Consider the following 17,822-nt stretch of genomic DNA (forward strand, 5'->3'; position numbering starts at 1 on the left):
CAATAACGGCAGGTGAGAGTTACTTTGATAGTCACTTTCTTGACTTATGGACCATGACTAAAATGTATTTATTGATGAACGTGGGGAAAAAAGCTCAGACAGGGTTTGTATATAAAAAGCACATCAAAATCACCCAGTTTATACTGTCAGCACTGTTATATATTACAACCATCATTAGGTCATAATGATATCACCCATATTCAACAGACACTTATGAAGCCTTGAGTTGTGATTACTGCTCACTAGTATCTCGCTCATTTAAGAGAGATACTTTAAGATATTTGCAAATCAATAAATGCCCTCACCCTATGACCTCAAAAAACACTAGGCTGTCACACTGTCTGTGAGTGTTAGCTATCAGTCTGTTTCCACTGTTTTCCAGCTAGAATGTACAGATGGAAAATGATGTGCACAGTCAGTTCACACTACAGTGTTTATTGCTCCAAAGTTTTAGGGGACAGCTTCACTCTTTGTGATGTTGGCTCTTCTGGTAATTGTCATTCTCTTTATGCGACTGAAGTGCTTGCTGTTTGCTGACCCAGGGCCTTTACAGAACAGCCAGCCCATCCTAATAGGATTGGATGGGCACAAGTGATCCAGCTTTATCGACACAGGCAGATAAACTGATACCTGCATCTATGAACCTTGTTAATACTTTATGATGCATGTGTTGAGCCCCGCCATTTTACCCGTGGTGATGAATTACACTGTTTGACTACTGGGGAGTGATATAAAGCCCAGGAAGTAGTGCTGGAAACAGAGCATGTCTCCTTCACAGGCTCTACAATTAACAACCAGAAAGCCATCAATTGACAAACTGTTGTATCCAAGATTCCTAACGAAGCCCAGGAGAAATGCAGCCTTTTACTGAGCCACAGCCACCTAACAGAGGTGGAGCAGGATCACTATTCCTTTCATTTCTACAAGAGCTCTACTACAATGACATTTCAAAGCTTTTGATTGCAGTCCTGTCAAATTAAACTAAGGGCTTGGTATTAAAACACATTCGACTCAACATACAATTTTCTTGATAACAGAAATCCATAAAACACCAACAAAATGTCAATGACAAGCATTTAATTAACTGGCGAGAGAGTAGAGGAAATATGAATATTAAGCCAGAAAGAGTGGGATCATTTCTACCACATACAGTATGAGTCACTATGTGGATATTTTGACATTCGTTTTACAAAAGTCAAACAAAGCTCAATCCCTGTCTCTGCACACAGGTTCTAAGCCAGTTCTTAATGCTCAAGCCTATTATTAATCAAAAGTGGGCGAGACCACCTACACGGTGAAAAGCGAGCGGTGCAAAAGCATGACAAAGCCCTACAAGCTTTGTTCTCCCTTTGAGCAGATTAGATAATCATCCTGGGAATGTGAATGTAATAACACTGAAAAATACTATCCCAAGTTTGGATGCTTTCCTCTTCCTTCCTGTTTGATTTTTCTGCGTCAGCATTAAGGAAATATCCTTTTAGATCATCATTCACACAAACTAACCCATAAGGACTACAACACCAGTGAGTGAACTGCATGGTCATTATTAGATGTGACTGCATTTTGGCCATCTGATGGGGCCCAATGAGGAGAATGCCTCCTCATAATCAGATGACGGATGGCAGAAGGTAGATTCAGGCATCCAGAGGCCATTTCATTACCCAGGCTCTCTGTAGCCCTGGCTGGATATTGAGCGGTGGCAGTGATGCAGAGGTGAAAGCAGAGTGGACTCAGGGGGGGCTGGGTGGACAGAAGCAAATGAGGGGAGAGGGAAAAAATAAGAGCAAGAGGAGGAAATAGAGCAAGAGGAAGAAATAGAAAGGGGGTCTTCCTCTGAGTTGGGAACTCACAATGCCTTCTAGGTCCTGACAGGGGAAATGTTGTGTTTTAGATGTATTTATAATCTCCAAATGATTTATCTCAAAAATCTAAATGCCAAAGAATTACATTCGCAACCACTGACATTTGGGAAAATCACTGCTCACCAATACTAATTCCCAATCTAATACAGGAGCCTTCTTTTTTCAAAAGTTTAAATTTGTTTACACTTTGTGGAGCTTATTAAGATAATGTTGGTATAGTGAAATAAGGCCCAGGCTTGCTGTGTATGACGCTGATGAAGTAACTGTATTTAATGTGGCTTGGTCACGTACCCATTTGACAAGATTGTTATCAGCTCCAAATACCTAACTGGTGTATCTGATTGGTGCATCCTTCTGAAAAAATGAAGCCAGAAAATATTTAGGCAAGGTAATAGGTACAAAAATGGGTGTTCTTCTTTGGGCTCTGTGCAGACATCTCACTTCACTGATGTTTTTTTTTCATTCAAGTTCATTCTTGACATTGTCAATAGTACTTCAACAAAATAATCTTAATTCAAGATTTGCTTACTATCTTATTCTAGAACCTTCATCTGTATCTCAAGATCTTCATCAGTGAATAGAGTTGTCAACCTTTGACCTCGTGTTTTTACATGACCAAAGTTCAATATGTAGGTCAAGTGATGACAACTGAACAAACTTCATGGGTAACAATTTAATTCTCGGAAGAAGACCATTGCCGTTTTTCAATCACATCTGCTGGCCTGGCTCTACTCGGTTTGACTCGGCACAGCAGCCCGGTGCCGCTGGGATTTTGCATTTCCACCACAACTGGGCTACCTGTTTGAAGGTGTGTCTTAAACCAATGGTCTCGATCACTATTGAGGAATACCGCTAACAAAGTGGCTCAGCTAATTCAGCATGTTTCATTTACCATAACTTCTTCACAATAAAAGCTTTTATTTTATTATGAAGCAGCATTACAGGAAACGTTTTCAGCAGCAGTAACTAAACATGACTCCTGAAACAGCTGAAAGTGAACACATGAAACAATAAAACACAGCAGATGTTTGAAAGAACAAACAGGATGAGAGAAACTAAAGAGATTCAGTTAGAACTGAATCTCTGAACACACTGACTTTTAAAAACGTCTTTCTCTCAGGGTTCCTGCACAGACATGAGTTGAGTATCGATTTGAGGGGGAGACAGGTGCTTGTTACGGGTTGGCTGCTAGCGACCATAAGCTAATTAGCTCGTGGCTCAGTTAGTCCTGGAGCCAGTGGCTCTACAGTTCTATGGATCACATTGGGAGTCACCATGGGCAACAGGACTTAGTAGCCTGAGAGTGAGTACGGCAGGACTTCGAACTGGAACTGAACACAGCCATGACCAACGGAGGTCAGTTTTAAGACAAGGTTAAATTACAGAGGTGATTTACAGCAGCTCTGATCAGAACTATGACTCCTGGGTCGAGAAGACACAGGTGGGGACAAGAGAGGCACAAGTGAAAATGGCGTGTATAGCCAGATTATTTTCAAATCTTACTTTTAAACCAAACCAGAGGTGATTGTGGAAAGACAAAACCAAGAGTGTTTTGGTGAGTTTTGGTGTGATTGTACTGCTGTCTACACATGGCCTAAGATCAGTGAAAAAGAGAACATGAATTCAGAAAGTGTATGGTTGTATTTTTCTGCTTAGCCCGGGGCAGGGGTCCAATGGTCAAGGTCCATCAGTTGTCAGTATAAAGAAGATTTGGTGGCATTAATAAAGTAGATATCACCACAGCAGAAAATGATTAACTTCCTGTGCGATCATGTGAGGGTTAATAAATATTTCACTGCAAACGCCCCCCACTCTTCCTTTGTACTTCTCTCTGTGTCTGCACTGTAAATGATCTAACTGAGCAAAATTACCATCAGGATAATCTATAAAAGCAAAAGAGGCATGACTGGGTAGATTAGTGGAGGTAGACGAGAGGAGTGGGAGGTGGGAGTCAGAGGAGGAGGAAGAGCAGGAGGAGGTTTGAAGGGCAAGGAAAGGTGAAGGGAAGAAATGAAAGGGGGGGGGGCAGATGAGAGATGATGCTGGCCCCTTAAAAAGAAAAACACAGCAAAGCATGAACGTATCTGTGTGGATGCTGAAGAAAGGAGGGAAATGAGGAAGAGGAGGAAGAGGTGGAGTGTGTGTGTGTGTGTGTGTGTGTGTGTGTGTCTGTGTGTGTGTTTGGGTGTATGTGTCAGCAAGCGCATGCGCGGAAGTAGCGGGCTTTGGCAGGGTGATGGATTGCCTGTTCTGTGCCACGCATTTTCTAATCAACCCACAGCCACATCCTGGGGGTGGAGAGAGAGTGAGAGAGACAGAGAGAGAGAGGGAGAGAGAGAGACAGAGAGAGAGAGAGAGAGAGAGAGAGAGAGAGAGAGAGAGAGAGAGAGGGTGAAACAAAGAAAAGCTGTCTGACAAAGGAAGACAAAGGAAGGAGAGAATAATAAAGAGAAATAGATAAAGGGAATGCAGTCCATACGAGCAGAGTGGAGTGGCTGGAGGGTTTGTGGTAGGAACGGCTGCTTCTGCTGCTGCTGATGGTGCTCAGGCTCACACACTCACACACGGTATTACACAACACTACACACTGCAAATAACACCGCCCTGTACACCACGCAATACCAACCAACCGAAACCACGCAACAAAACACACTGTATCACAGCATTACAGCACAGCACAGCACAGCACATCAAAGTGCAGTGCAGTTGATCTGACCACAGATCATAATGCTGTGCATACCGTTCAACACAGGACCATGCAAAAAACCCTTAACAACATAATGTAACAACACACAGTGCATCATCATCTATACACAACATGACTCTACACATCACAGTGTAATACAGTGATTTTAGAAATATAGAAATATAGTCATAAAGGTTGAAAAAAAAATCAAGATTGGCTGATGATGTATTTTTTTTAACATAAACAGACATGTTTGATAAGGATCCCTTAAATGTGGTCATTAATTACACTACTCAGTGTATTTAGCCACACTGCTGGCATGGCTCTATGCTGTCTGTCACTTGGTCCAGACTGAAATGTCTCAACAAAAATGTGACGTGTTGACATGACATTTTGTCTACATGTATTCATGTTCCAAAATCTGGTTTATTACAAAAGACCTGCAAAACTGACAAAACAATGACATTCCCATCAGCCTCATCTGTACTTGCTATTTAGTGCTTTAAATCATATTAACATTAACATTGTGATGTATTGCCGCGTCATATATTACACATGTATATGTGTTTAGATCAAAGCACTGATATGCCTCATGACAGCCTAGGCAGCCAATCACAATCACAGCAAAACTTTTTTGCGATTTTCAGGAGTTAAAATATTCTGAACTCTTCACCATCACATTTGATCGGCTGGTGCATGCAGCCACATTTTCATAGGCACACCACTCTCCAAGTCTCTGTGTTATCAGGGCCGAACAGGGTAGCTAGCATGGTTGTCGACTCTTAGTTGTGTGATATTATTATTATACTATGTGTAATATGAAAGCTATTGCTTCTGTGATTAACCCACAGATTAGTGGATACAGTGAGCTAAGGAGCTGTTTCCTCCAGCAGCAGACGACTGTTTTCACTGAAAAAGTTTGAAAAACACAACGTAGACTACCACAGCAGACAGACACAAGTCAGTATAGTGGGACTTTTAGCTGCTGAACGTAAAAGGAGGAGGAGTTGGTTGAGACCAAAAACAGAGCTAAAAGCAACGTGAATATTGGATTCACCTTCATCAGGAAGCTCCGCAACTGCTGTATGTGGAAATAAGCAAATGTTGGCTCATACATATAATATATAAGCTTTGTAATGTAAGATAGTAATATGTTAATGTTGTTTTTAGTTTGCTAGGCTGCCCCCAAGTAGCCAAAAAAAAGGAATAGTGACCAAATTCTGCACTGCTCTCTGGTTGAAGACACTAAACACAGGAAATCACGCAATACAGTGCAGCATTGTGACACAACTCGCTGTGCCACATTAATGTGCAGCACAGCTCAACCAAGGAGAAAACAATCCAACACAACATGAAAAATGCAACAGAACATGATTCAACACCAAAACAGCTGACCATTTCCTGTTTTTCTCTTCCACTAGCTTCTTTAATTCAACATATCTTGCATCAGTCCTTCTGAAAACATGAAGTCTTCCTGGGGTTTGCTGTCCATATTTGTTTGTATTAAAAAGACTACTTGCATATTCCATTTGTTGATCCTGATTTCACATTTTGTTTACGTGGCAGGAGCAGTGTAGGAGTATAGTACATGCAAATTGTTTACACCATAATGGTTTTGATATTGTAGCTCAATCTCCCCCCTCCATCCTGTTTTTCTTGGACATTTGTGGTCCTTTTCTGGCTTCCCTCTCCTTTACTCCCAGCATTCACTCTCTCTAACCGCCTACTGCAGGAAGGGCGAGTGTGTGTGTAGTGTGTGGGAGAGAAAGAAAGACCAAAGAGGGAAAGAAAGGAAGAGTCAAATTTGTCTCTTCCAGAAACAAATGAACAGAGAGCTAAATATACTTCAGCTGACAAATGAACTCTGCAGTGAATTATGGCCTCATGACAAGACTCATCACACTACTTCTCCTCTTCAACCTGTTTAAATAAAGATATTCCACTTCTCTCTTCACATGTATTCTGAGATAATGGAACTGAGATGGTTGGTAAGACATATAGCATGAGTGATTGTCTAATTTAATTCAATTAAAATAAACACCAACAATAAGAGCAGATGTATTTTTGAATCAAACATACATACAGCATAAAACAGCGAATCATACACAGATTGGTTGTGTCTGTTTTCATATTTGAAAACATGACAGAGCCACAGAGCATGCCTGCTCCACATTATGTAACACTTTGTACAAATCCTACAAGCCAGTGTTATGAACGATTATGTTACCCTCCCCCACCACCAGATCCAGCCTCCACTCCTTCTATTTCTTTCACTTTCTCTTTCTGCTTACATTTGGTTCCATTCAAGTTCTTAAAACCAAAAACATGTTGAAAGGGATTAACTTTAGGTTTATCTATTGATTACTTATGGGGTAACAGAGTTCCAGACCTATCAAACACCCACATCTGCGAACCCTTTTCGACAATTAAAGGTCTGGTGTCGACCAATCAGGCAAGGAATGATAGAATAAGAATGGGGACAACATCCTCCCAAATACCTAGCCTGCTACCTAGCTACATCAATGTTAAGGTGAATAAGAAATGTGTGCTTGAGATTGATGTCACTGTACAGGTTGTTGTAAAATTCAGGTATATATTGCATTAATTATAATGTAAATAATTTATCAGGAATATTGTAATTGTTTATATTCTGACTAATGTCCAGTCACAGGAAAAGGAAATGGACAAATGGGACTCAGGCTGGCCAAAAACGTGAAATCAGAGACTGTTGTGCCAACAACATCTCAGATCAAGCTGTTCACTCAACAGGTGGACGGTGTCCAGGATGAATGAGTGCAGGACTACATGAGGAGAGGTGGACTCTGTGTTAGCGTCACTGATGCTATGCTTGGTACTCATGCAGGCAGTTGATGGAGAGTGTTTACCTGATGTTGAACCTGCAATGTGAAGATGCCAACCATATTATCATCACCAGCTCACTGCTGCTGTTTTACATACACCCTGCCACAAATTCAAAAGATGCACTCTGTGTATATTTGTATATAAATAACTATATATATTTTGTATTTGTGTAGCATAAAGGAGTTAAAGAACTTTCATTTCGTTACGCAACACTGGGGCCTTTTTAAACATTCTATAGCGCATGGCGCAGGTGCATTTAGGGTGTGTCCAAGCCCATTTTGCTACTTAAACTGTGGATAATCTGGGCGCAAAGTGCAGCACATGGTGCAAAGAGGTGGTATTTAGACTCTGAATTAGTGGAGGGCCGCTGCTGAGCCACTACAGAGGGCTGCTGCTGCGTCCCTCTGTGTGTGCACAGATCTCAGTCCGCAGATCAGGCGGGACAGGTAAAAAAATTATCATTCTGATTAATATAGGGTTGGATGGAGGTGGGGGATGTGTGTCAGCTGCATCGATCCTCCAGCAGCAGAAACCATATGTGTTTCTCTACATTAACAGGAGCATTTGCGCACAAGGAGCAGCTGATAAATTTCACTGATTGTTTAAAACTCCTGACTCGACAGGATCGGTTAAGTATTTCATGTTAATTTATGTTCCGAGTTCTTCTACAAATCAAAAGCTCACACAGACAGTCCAGATTCTGTCTAGTACGTTTGCTATTCACACAACGTGGGTGCTGGGCGTGAAAATGACAACTGTGTCGGTCTCAAACTAGCAATGACACTTGCGCGGCATGCAAAGGCTTATATAACGAAATGCAAGTTGTAGTCCCTTTATGTCACGTACGGTGGAGTGTTGCTGATGAGTTGAGGAGTGTCTCAGTCTGAGGAGTGAAGCTGCTCTGTAGTCTGGTGGTACAGCAGCAGATACTTCTGTATCTGTTGTCAGATGGCAGCAGGGTGAACAGACTGTGGCTGGGTGGCTGTTGTCTTTTAGTATCTTTGGGCTCTGTGCAGACATCTCACCTCACTTCACCCAGCCACAGTCTTTTCACCCTGCCTTTTTAAAAAAAAAATTGAATTTTTTTTAGCATGATTGCACTTAAATGTTGTTCTAACATTTGTTTTTAATGTTTGTCTTTAATGTTCTTTTATACGAGCCTGTCAAAGAAGAATTTCTGTCACTCGTGACAGACAATAAAGTTTATCTATCTATCTATCTATCTATCTATCTATCTATCTATCTATCTATCTATCTATCTATCTATCTATCTATCTATCTATCTATCTATCTGATGTCACTGATGCTACTGATGTAGATGGTACCAGTTTTGTGGTAGTTTTAATCACCTGCTGTAGAGCCTTCCTGTCCTGGACCGTGATGAACCATGCCAGTTTGTCATGTTTCCATTCAGGATGTATGCACATCCTTGCAGAAACCAGTCACTCCTGTGTGTTTTTGTGTGAAATGGATGTCAAACATCAGTACGACATAAAATCCCACAGGGTGTCTATGAGGGCATTAAATTATATAATGAATCAAACTGCATCATATCAACCCCCCGGTCATGCCACTTTTGCATCTTGTGCTACCACACATCTTTAATCATTATGCCTCGTGCATAATTTACATAATCCAAGAGTTCCACTCCATGCATATGAACCCATCTGGTATAATGCAGATAGCAGCGGCGATATCTGAGTGTGTATGTGTGTGCGTGAGTCTGGCCGCTGCTATGCTGTGATGGAGTATGTGTCCTGCAGTCCTGTCTGCTCCTAAATAGCCCTGCTGTCTGGGATGCAGTAAGGCCATAGAAAATGAGGAAAAAGAGGCAGAAAGAATGAGAGAAGGAAACGCTCAGACAGAATCCACCTGTAGCTCATCAGGTCTATTTGCATATCAAAGGAGGCCGGTTCACATGACCCTGTTTGTAGACAGGCCTGACCCTGGAAGTGGAGATGAAAGTGAAAGGGGAATGTTTAAGACTCTCACCTTTGTCCTCTCCTCTCATCATTAAGCACTAGTCCACAAGGGACACAAACTGAGTGTTTATACCTGTTTAATCTGAGGAGGACCAATCAGGTTTCTGTTCTTGGGGATAGAGACAGGGTTTACCAATGACTCAGTAATTAATTGGCCAGGTGTTGAGGTCCTTCAACAGCTACAAGCTCAGTGGCACGAGGTACGTTACATCATATGATTACATCATGCTTGTGAGCTGTCTAATAGAGCATCACAGGTTGTAATTCTGGGGGGAAAAAAAGAAATGAATCAGCATTTTGAGCTACGCAATTCCAGAAAATAAGGCACAGGGGTAAGGATTATCTGGCTGCTAGTGTTTTAGCATAAAATCATAACTCCACCTCAAACCTTCACATTTCTTAAGCAACAGTGAGGTGAAAGCGAGCTGAAAAACATGTATACATTTACCAGGGCTGTTGGCTGCATTACAAAATCAAGGAGCTAATCATGAATATTAGCCTTATGTGAGTTTTGTTTTATGCAATAAAGGGTTGTTTCGATTAGTTTGTGGGCCTTATATGTGTAGTTTTGTCCATTGTTGCAATTAGGTTTACTCGGCAAGCTAACTGCTGACATCTGAGATTACAGTGACATCGCTACAACAAGTCTGGGTGGGCAGCTTGTTTACAACCTGTCTGATTGCCTGATTACTTGTGTGTCTTGACTTGTTAGACTTCACATCACAGTGTTCGAGTTTGGCTACAATCTGTAGAAAAGTCCAACCAACAAGTTGGACACGCAGGAAGTGAATCCTTATCCCTGTCCCGGCTAAATCTGTTGCCTTGCTACACTCCGCTCCTGTCTTTAGTCTCATATTACCTTAACTCTAACCAATTTCCATGGGGATGGCAAGGAACCTATCCCAGAGAGCAAATTTACCAAACACTCTCATCTGGTCCAAATACTGCGTTGAATGATGGCACTTGGGCGGTCCGCTCCTGGCCATGCTATGGCCTGCTTGTGGTGGTCTGGCTGCGGTATCAGAATCAGAATCAGAATGGCTTTATTGTCATTGTAAGCTCAGCATACAACAAAATTAAGAGTGCAGCTGTATTTGGTGCAATCACAGGATATAGACTGAAAACGTGGGCCAGATGATTGTATCTGGTGTGGGCCAGATCAGGGCTGCAACAATTTTGCTATCTGGGATAGGTTCAATGGGGGAGGAGGGTTCAATTTTCCCTAACCGATCTCTTGTGATCAATATATCCACATCAATATAAGATAAGTCCACACTGATTCATAGCAAAGACAACATACAAGTTTAGCTGGGGTTTTAAGAGTGGAGAGCAGCGAAGTAAAACAAACGGCGATCTCAGGAGAAGACATGCCATCTATGTAAACTCAGCATCTATCTTGTCTAATAGCTTGATAATAGCTTGACAACAGCATTAGTAACGCCCATTAGCTCATCGTTAGTCCCCTCACTGTGCTCATTGGATTGTCTGCTTTTTCAGATGAGAAACCACCTTTTGTGTCACGATGCCAGACGAATCAGTCAACTCAGCAGATAGGACGATTCAAAGGTCCGGACCCGGGCAACTAAATCTGCCTCTTCCTGCTGCAAGAGGAGCGTCACCTGACAGATGGGGCTAGCCAAGCACTAGTGCTAGCAATCTTCTCAACTGACTGATAACCTTTTAAAATTTAAGTAATGTCCGCTTAGTTGGTAACACATGAAACAGCACATGCTCCATGACCCTTTCTGAAATTGTAGCAGCTGGCTCAAAAGTATGCAATTTTGTCTCCCTTGACCTAAGATGCGCCATGTTTGTTAACTAGTCTGCAAGCTCTGCCTATCTGATTAGAATATGTTCACCAGCAGAGCCAGTTGGTATATGAAACTCTTACTGCAGCCAGTTGAGAAGCCTCTACTTCTGATTTAACAGATGCTATAGAAGCAGCTGTGTTAACCTCTTGAGGAACTGCCATTGTTGTTTTCAAACCATGGCAGTAGCTGCCACCTTTAGGACACTGATTGGTTCAACAACTCTGTGCTCAGCCACAAGTGCATCCAAGGTGGATTTGTGAGATCATATGATCACATGACCTCACAAATTCAGACATAAACACTGCAGGCGGAACTAAGATAATGGGAGTCACAGTAGGTATAAATGCATAGGGCCCATGATACCCTTATCCAGATAGACGTTTCAGGTTAATACCAGGTGGAAATGGGGTCTACATTGTAGCAGATCTTTAGTAAGAGGCCAGTATACAGTAGGTAAGCACCAGAATCATATCCTGATTCACATCTGCATCCGATGACTGGGTTGACAATCTTAGGACGAAGACAATCCCTAATGGAGCTGTCTTACTCTTGACAACTTCCTTTCCCCTCAAATGTTTCAACCTGCTTCAGATTTAAAATGCATTTAAACTAGAGCTCACTTCACCACTTCAGAACCACTTCAGAACATTTTACCAGCAGTTCAAACTATTTTTGTGTTGTTTTAAATCTCCCCTGTTATTGGAGGCTCACCTCCTCTCAGTTTGACCCCTTGGGCTTCGTAAGAGCCTGACAGGTGGGCTGTTACTGTGTTACCTCATCTTACTGCCACACACACACACACACACACACACACACACACACACACACACACACACACACACACACACACAAACACACACACTAACTCTCTTGTTTGAAGCCGTAACACCTAACAATAAGGATGATGTTATTGTGGTTTTGGAATGAAATTCTTTCCATGGTGGGCAGCTAGTTATCTGTCCTTACATGTCTTTAACCAAAGAAGACGGCTAGGTAGCAGGCTATATATGGATGTAAACAAAAATAGGTTTTGAAATGTTGGTGAGGAAGAAAAGGCTTTCAGCATGTTTGTTAGACCTCATCACATGATATGATTTGGTGAGAAAAATTAATAGAAAAACGTTTGTTTATTGACAACTGGGTACCTTTAGAGTCAGTTTTATGCTGAAAACAGTGTAACAGTAGCATACTGTACAGAGGAGTCGAGTCAGCTAACGCACTTGTGATGTCAGATACACAATGATCTATTACAGTTAGCTAATATGAGCTAACATTAGCCATCATAAGCTACCAGTCATACCAGACCATGTAAAACCACTAAGTGTATTGAACAGTGGTGTGTTTAATTCCAAATTAGTACAACTTTTAACTTTTGGGATTAAAAAGTGGATTTATCTTCACTCCTGTTTATCAACCTGACTGCAGCAGTGATCAGTGGAGGTGACCTCCATTGTCGGGTGTTTATGTTCTGTAATGTTGACTGCTGACTGGAGCTGGAGGGGAAATTTACTTTACTTCATGAACATAACGTTACAGAGAGGAGAGGGGGAAAGAAGAGAGAACCAGAGTCTCTGCTGAGTGCTGACTTCACTCAGAGGTTGACCTGAATTCAGACACGCAGACACACATACATTCCCTTGGTGTGTGTTGTTGCCTGCTAGCTCACGGCTCATGTACAGTTTGTTTTGGCTAATGAACACAAATAATCCCACAGTCAAATTCGTGCGAGTCATGGTGTAATGGCGAACACCAAATCTTTATAGACACGGTCATGTATTAAAGTTTTACTCATGTTAACGTTACTTGTTTGCCAACCTCCTTCCTCACACTCTAATTCTCTCCTGGAAGTTATAGTGTCATGAAATGCAGTTACCTTGAGGAAACCTGTGGATTTCTCTGGTTTGAGAGGTGTTGGAAACATTCGGGATAATGTACGTACACAACTCAACAAAGTGTATAACAAACCCGCAAAATGACGCAGAAATCTTACATATTATATCTTTCAAGTGGGACTGTTATTTTATGATCATACTTGCACATTATAATGTGGTAACTTTGATGCTAAATCTCTGACTTAGATTCTAAATAATTATAATTTTCCTCAAACTTCAGGTTAACAGCATCACATAGACACATGTCACATATATCACATGGATCATTTGGGTTAACACACTGGATCAGATCCATTATTGCAAAAGTGGATGACATTGACTACAGGCCCACCATCTGCTGTTACATATTTTGGCCTCACATATCTGCAACCAGCATCACCCAGATTCTCCTAACAACAGTCTCACTGTTAAGGATATGTTTCAGGCCCATAGCCTGACGCTGTCATTACACAGCAAGCTTGAAATATGACTCAGCAAACTATATGATTAGATCAAGAAAAATATCAAAAGACTGCTACTAGTTTTTGTGAAAGCCATTTTGAGCTAATTTCCCTGTGACATCCCACCAAATCCTTCCTCCTGAACGCATCCGAGAAACATCTAGAAGCACTGAAATATTACATGAAACTGTTAATGCGCCAGAAAAACATCATTTCTGGTCCAGGATGGTTCAAACATGGCCTCTATCTCCTTTTATTATTCCTGCTCTGTCTGTGCGGATTACAGCGGTATTGCGTTTCCCAGGAACACGCTGCGTGGACGGACGCGTACTTCTCCTCTCTGGTGACACATGAAGATGTAGTAACCTGATCCGATGTAGCCACAATTCAAACTGGGGAAAAGGAGAAATCTGCATTCACGCAAGATCTGATATTTTCTTCCTTGCTTTTGACGATTAGATCTCAGTTTTCGGCGACGCGCTCAGCCTATTGTGCCATTCTTAAAGCGCATGCAGGCTGGGGTTGTACACAGGGGATTCCACCGCACAGACAACACACACTACATATAGGCAAGACATCAACACGCACACACCCTCCTTACGTAGCCTACACACACACACACACACACACACACACACACACACACACACACACACACATACACACACACAGCAGCAGCAGCAGCAGTGATGTAGAGGTAAATAATAAAAGGGCTCACAGCCATTAAAAACAACAGAATCCACTGAACAACTCAATTTAAATCTATATCATGCATCACTTCCGACACTTTGACACCACTTACCAATCCTACCTCAAAGATTTACGTCAGCTCGAATAAAGGCGATCAAGTCAATAATCCAGAAATAAAAAGGGTGACTTTAACCTCCATCACTCCCCTAGAGGAGCAGCGGAGGAGAGCACGGGCCAGCTGTCTCCTGCCAGCTGCTCCTCTGTGGATGGAGCTGCTGGGGTAAAACACAGGTGATGGAGAAATCACAGAAACAGCCTCGTACCCGCTGATGTTTGCCGATGGAGGTCCGGGACCGGCTCGGATCTGTGCGTAATCCCCTCCTCTGGGTGTGTGTGCGTGTCTGTGTGTCTGTGTGGGTTCTGTCAGTCCCCGTACGGCCTGGGAAGTGTACAGACGGAGAACAGAAGCGAAGAAGAAGACGAAGAAGGAGGAGGAGGAGAAGAAGAAGAGGGCAGCAGTGGCAGCAGCATCGCCTCTCCTCGGTGCACGTTACACCCGAGACTGAGACACGTTCACTCCTCCCGGATATAACAGCAGACAGCCCGATGTCACGCCTACGTCTCTCTCTCTCTCTCTCTCTCTCTCTCTCTCTCTCTCTCTCTCTCTCTCTCTCTCTCTCCCCTGCCACAGGGATGCCGTGTTGCCTTTAGGTGATCCTGGGTGATTTGGTGTTCCAAATATGGTGCCTTCAAGAACTCATCCAGTCTAAATACATCAGGCCTATTACTTATTCATCACTTCTAGCTCAAAGGTATATTCTCCTTCACTGGAAGAGTCCAAATTCAGCCTCCACCTCCGCTCGGCTGGAAGATGGGATGCCTGTTCATATAAAAAACAAATTAAAGGGACCACTTTCTCATGAGACTCTCTCTAGAAATGGGTTAGAGAGCTAACTATTAGTGGCTCATAAATCATCTGCTAATGTTCCACATATCACTTGAGCCACTGACAGGAACAACTATGGGGTTGGCAGGTTGTGGTTGGTGTTCCTCCTCCCACATCATCACACTGATGTCATCCTGCACTGTACACGAATTACCAGAAGGTGTTTTCCTTTAAAGGGGCGCTGTGTAGTTTTGTAGAAGAAATTCAAACTCAGAATTTCAATATTTACAATATTAGTGAGGTAATAATACATACTCAGAAATATGTATTTTCTCCATCAGTGAATAAACAAGCTGTTCTCAGAGGAAAATAAGGTCCTAGAACACTGTTTGAAGCTAGAAAGGTGGCAGGGTCCGCCACATATAAACAAAGTAAAACAGTATAAACTGTGTTGTCCTTTAAGGTCAGTTTGTTTATTCAGTTTATTCAGTCATGAAAACAAAGAGAGTTTGATTATTTAGTTCGTTTAGGCAGAAAAAAAAATCAGCCAATGAACATCTTTCTCTGCTCATTAACATTTTTTCAACAAAACTACAGAGTGCTCCTTTAATTTTCACGTGAATGTAAGCAGTCTTTCAATTTCTACTTTTACCTTTAGCCTACTTTCTATGTACCGTCACTTTTTACAGTGATGTCTGGACATTAGTAATAACGTGTGCTGTTCTCAAACTTCAACTTTGGAAATGAACTTGACTCGACTTCACAAAGAGTGCTATATGACTATTGTCATAACCAATGTTTAATATGTATAATCTGAGAAAAAAACATTAAGATCACATCCATATGATGGACATTCATCAGTAACTGGGGGCCATTGTCTAACGTCATCAATCCAACTACCCATGCTGCTGTCGCTGACAGCAGGCAGCAGCAGACACTGAGTTGCTGCTGCACTAATGGCAGCGACTCTAGATGGCAAAACACTAAATCAGTCACTGGATTCTTCTATAGGAGGGCCCAGGGGCCAAACGCCATTTAGCTGCTGCCACCACCCGCATAAAGGTAACCTAATGGGGCTCGACAGGCTCTACCATCTTATTAACGTTAAATATTAATGATGTCTCTTTCACTACTATCTTTTCACTACTATTACACAACACTAACTATTAGATAGACTGCCATGACATTTTGTACATTGTTTTGGGACATTCATTGTCCACAGAGGATGAATCCTAATGATGTTGGTGATACCCTTGAGTCAACAGCTTTTGGATGGATTGCCATCACATTTGGTTCAGGTCGGGCTACATTTTCTCCTCTCCATCCATGGTAATAACTGTGGTGATGCCCTGTTTTTATTTCATCTAGTACCGTCATCAGGTGTACTGTACCTGCAAAACTAATTATGCTAATTAATGCTAATTAATTTAAAGGTTTAAATCACTAATTAGTTTTTCAAGTCATGAAGAAGTCACAAAGAAGGACCTGAAAAACCATGGTTGCCAGGAAAAATCCCAGGTCTGTCAAAATCAGTCTCCCAGCCGTGACAGCATCAGCTGGTAGATATTATATGTCTGTCTGTGACCATTAGTCAGATATCGTCACATCTGTACTGATACAACCATGAAACTTTGAGTTTGGTTTGTAGTTGTGATCAGGCCCCAGGCTGATGCATAGTCCAGTCCTGCACTAACACATAGAGAAAAGGGGGCGTTCAAGTCAGACTTGATAAAGCTCCTCTTAAGGCCCGCAAGAATACTACACAACTGTTTACATATGCTGAGTGGTACTCATGACATTTATGTGTAAAATCAAAAAATCTCTTTGCCAACAAATACCAACAAAGCCTTCTTCATGCCCCCAGTTTTTGAATATTGCATAATAAGTAGAATAAAAAAACAGATGGTCAAGATGGTCAGATAGCCAAGTCCTCATGAAAGTACAGGATTTGTTGTTACTCTGGCGCCATCTGGTGAAAGTATCAGTTTCCTACTAACAAAAATGTATGTCAATAAAATAATTCAAAAGACATTACAATCACATATTAATTCTGCCTGTAGACCTAATTAATTTTGGACAGTGAACGCATCATTGGAATTGTTGGCAGGCATCCATATATTTGAAAGCTATTAGTTTCACTCTGGGATTAAGAAAAATATCATTCAAGTTTCTCTGCTTATTAATTGTATTTGTCTGCTCTACAATGAACTCTTACATATGAGCCTGTTCAGTCTGTATACAGCAGCACATATGGAATGGATTATCATGTGGAACATGTACAGCGATGATGTTAAGTTAAGTGGATCTGTACTGATTTGTGGCTCTATCTCCATTTAAGACTGCAACAAATTCACTGCATTTGAACTAAAAAACAACTAAGAACACCTTGTATTTTTCATTTGTACAGAGAAGCACATGAAGTCAAAACCTGCTAAAATAATAAATGAGAATGACAGTTTTTCCATCATCAGAAAAATATGGTTTGATGCACGTTAGTTGGACTTGACTCACAAATCTAACATTTCAATAACAGACAGATGCATTTTAAGCAGCCATATATATATACATATATATATATATATATATATATATATATATATATATATATATATATATATATATATATATATATATATATATATACATATAGATAGATAGATAGATAGATAGATAGATACACACACACACATATATATGTAAACAAGATATTG

General features: G+C 41.4%; 1 protein-coding gene across 1 annotated transcript in view; it reads right to left on the reverse strand.

Moving 5' to 3' along the window:
- The window catches only part of peli3 (pellino E3 ubiquitin protein ligase family member 3), a 32,571-nt gene extending 17,832 nt beyond the window's left edge, over nucleotides 1-14,739 (reverse strand). Inside the window, exon 1 of the mRNA XM_073475114.1 lies at nucleotides 14,549-14,739. The gene's annotated coding sequence lies outside the window, so the exon portion shown is untranslated. The remainder of the gene's footprint in view (nucleotides 1-14,548) is intronic.
- Nucleotides 14,740-17,822: the final 3,083 nt, after the last annotated feature.

This window comes from Pagrus major, chromosome 10, assembly GCF_040436345.1.
Source record: "Pagrus major chromosome 10, Pma_NU_1.0".
Taxonomy (NCBI): Eukaryota; Metazoa; Chordata; class Actinopteri; order Spariformes; family Sparidae; genus Pagrus; species Pagrus major.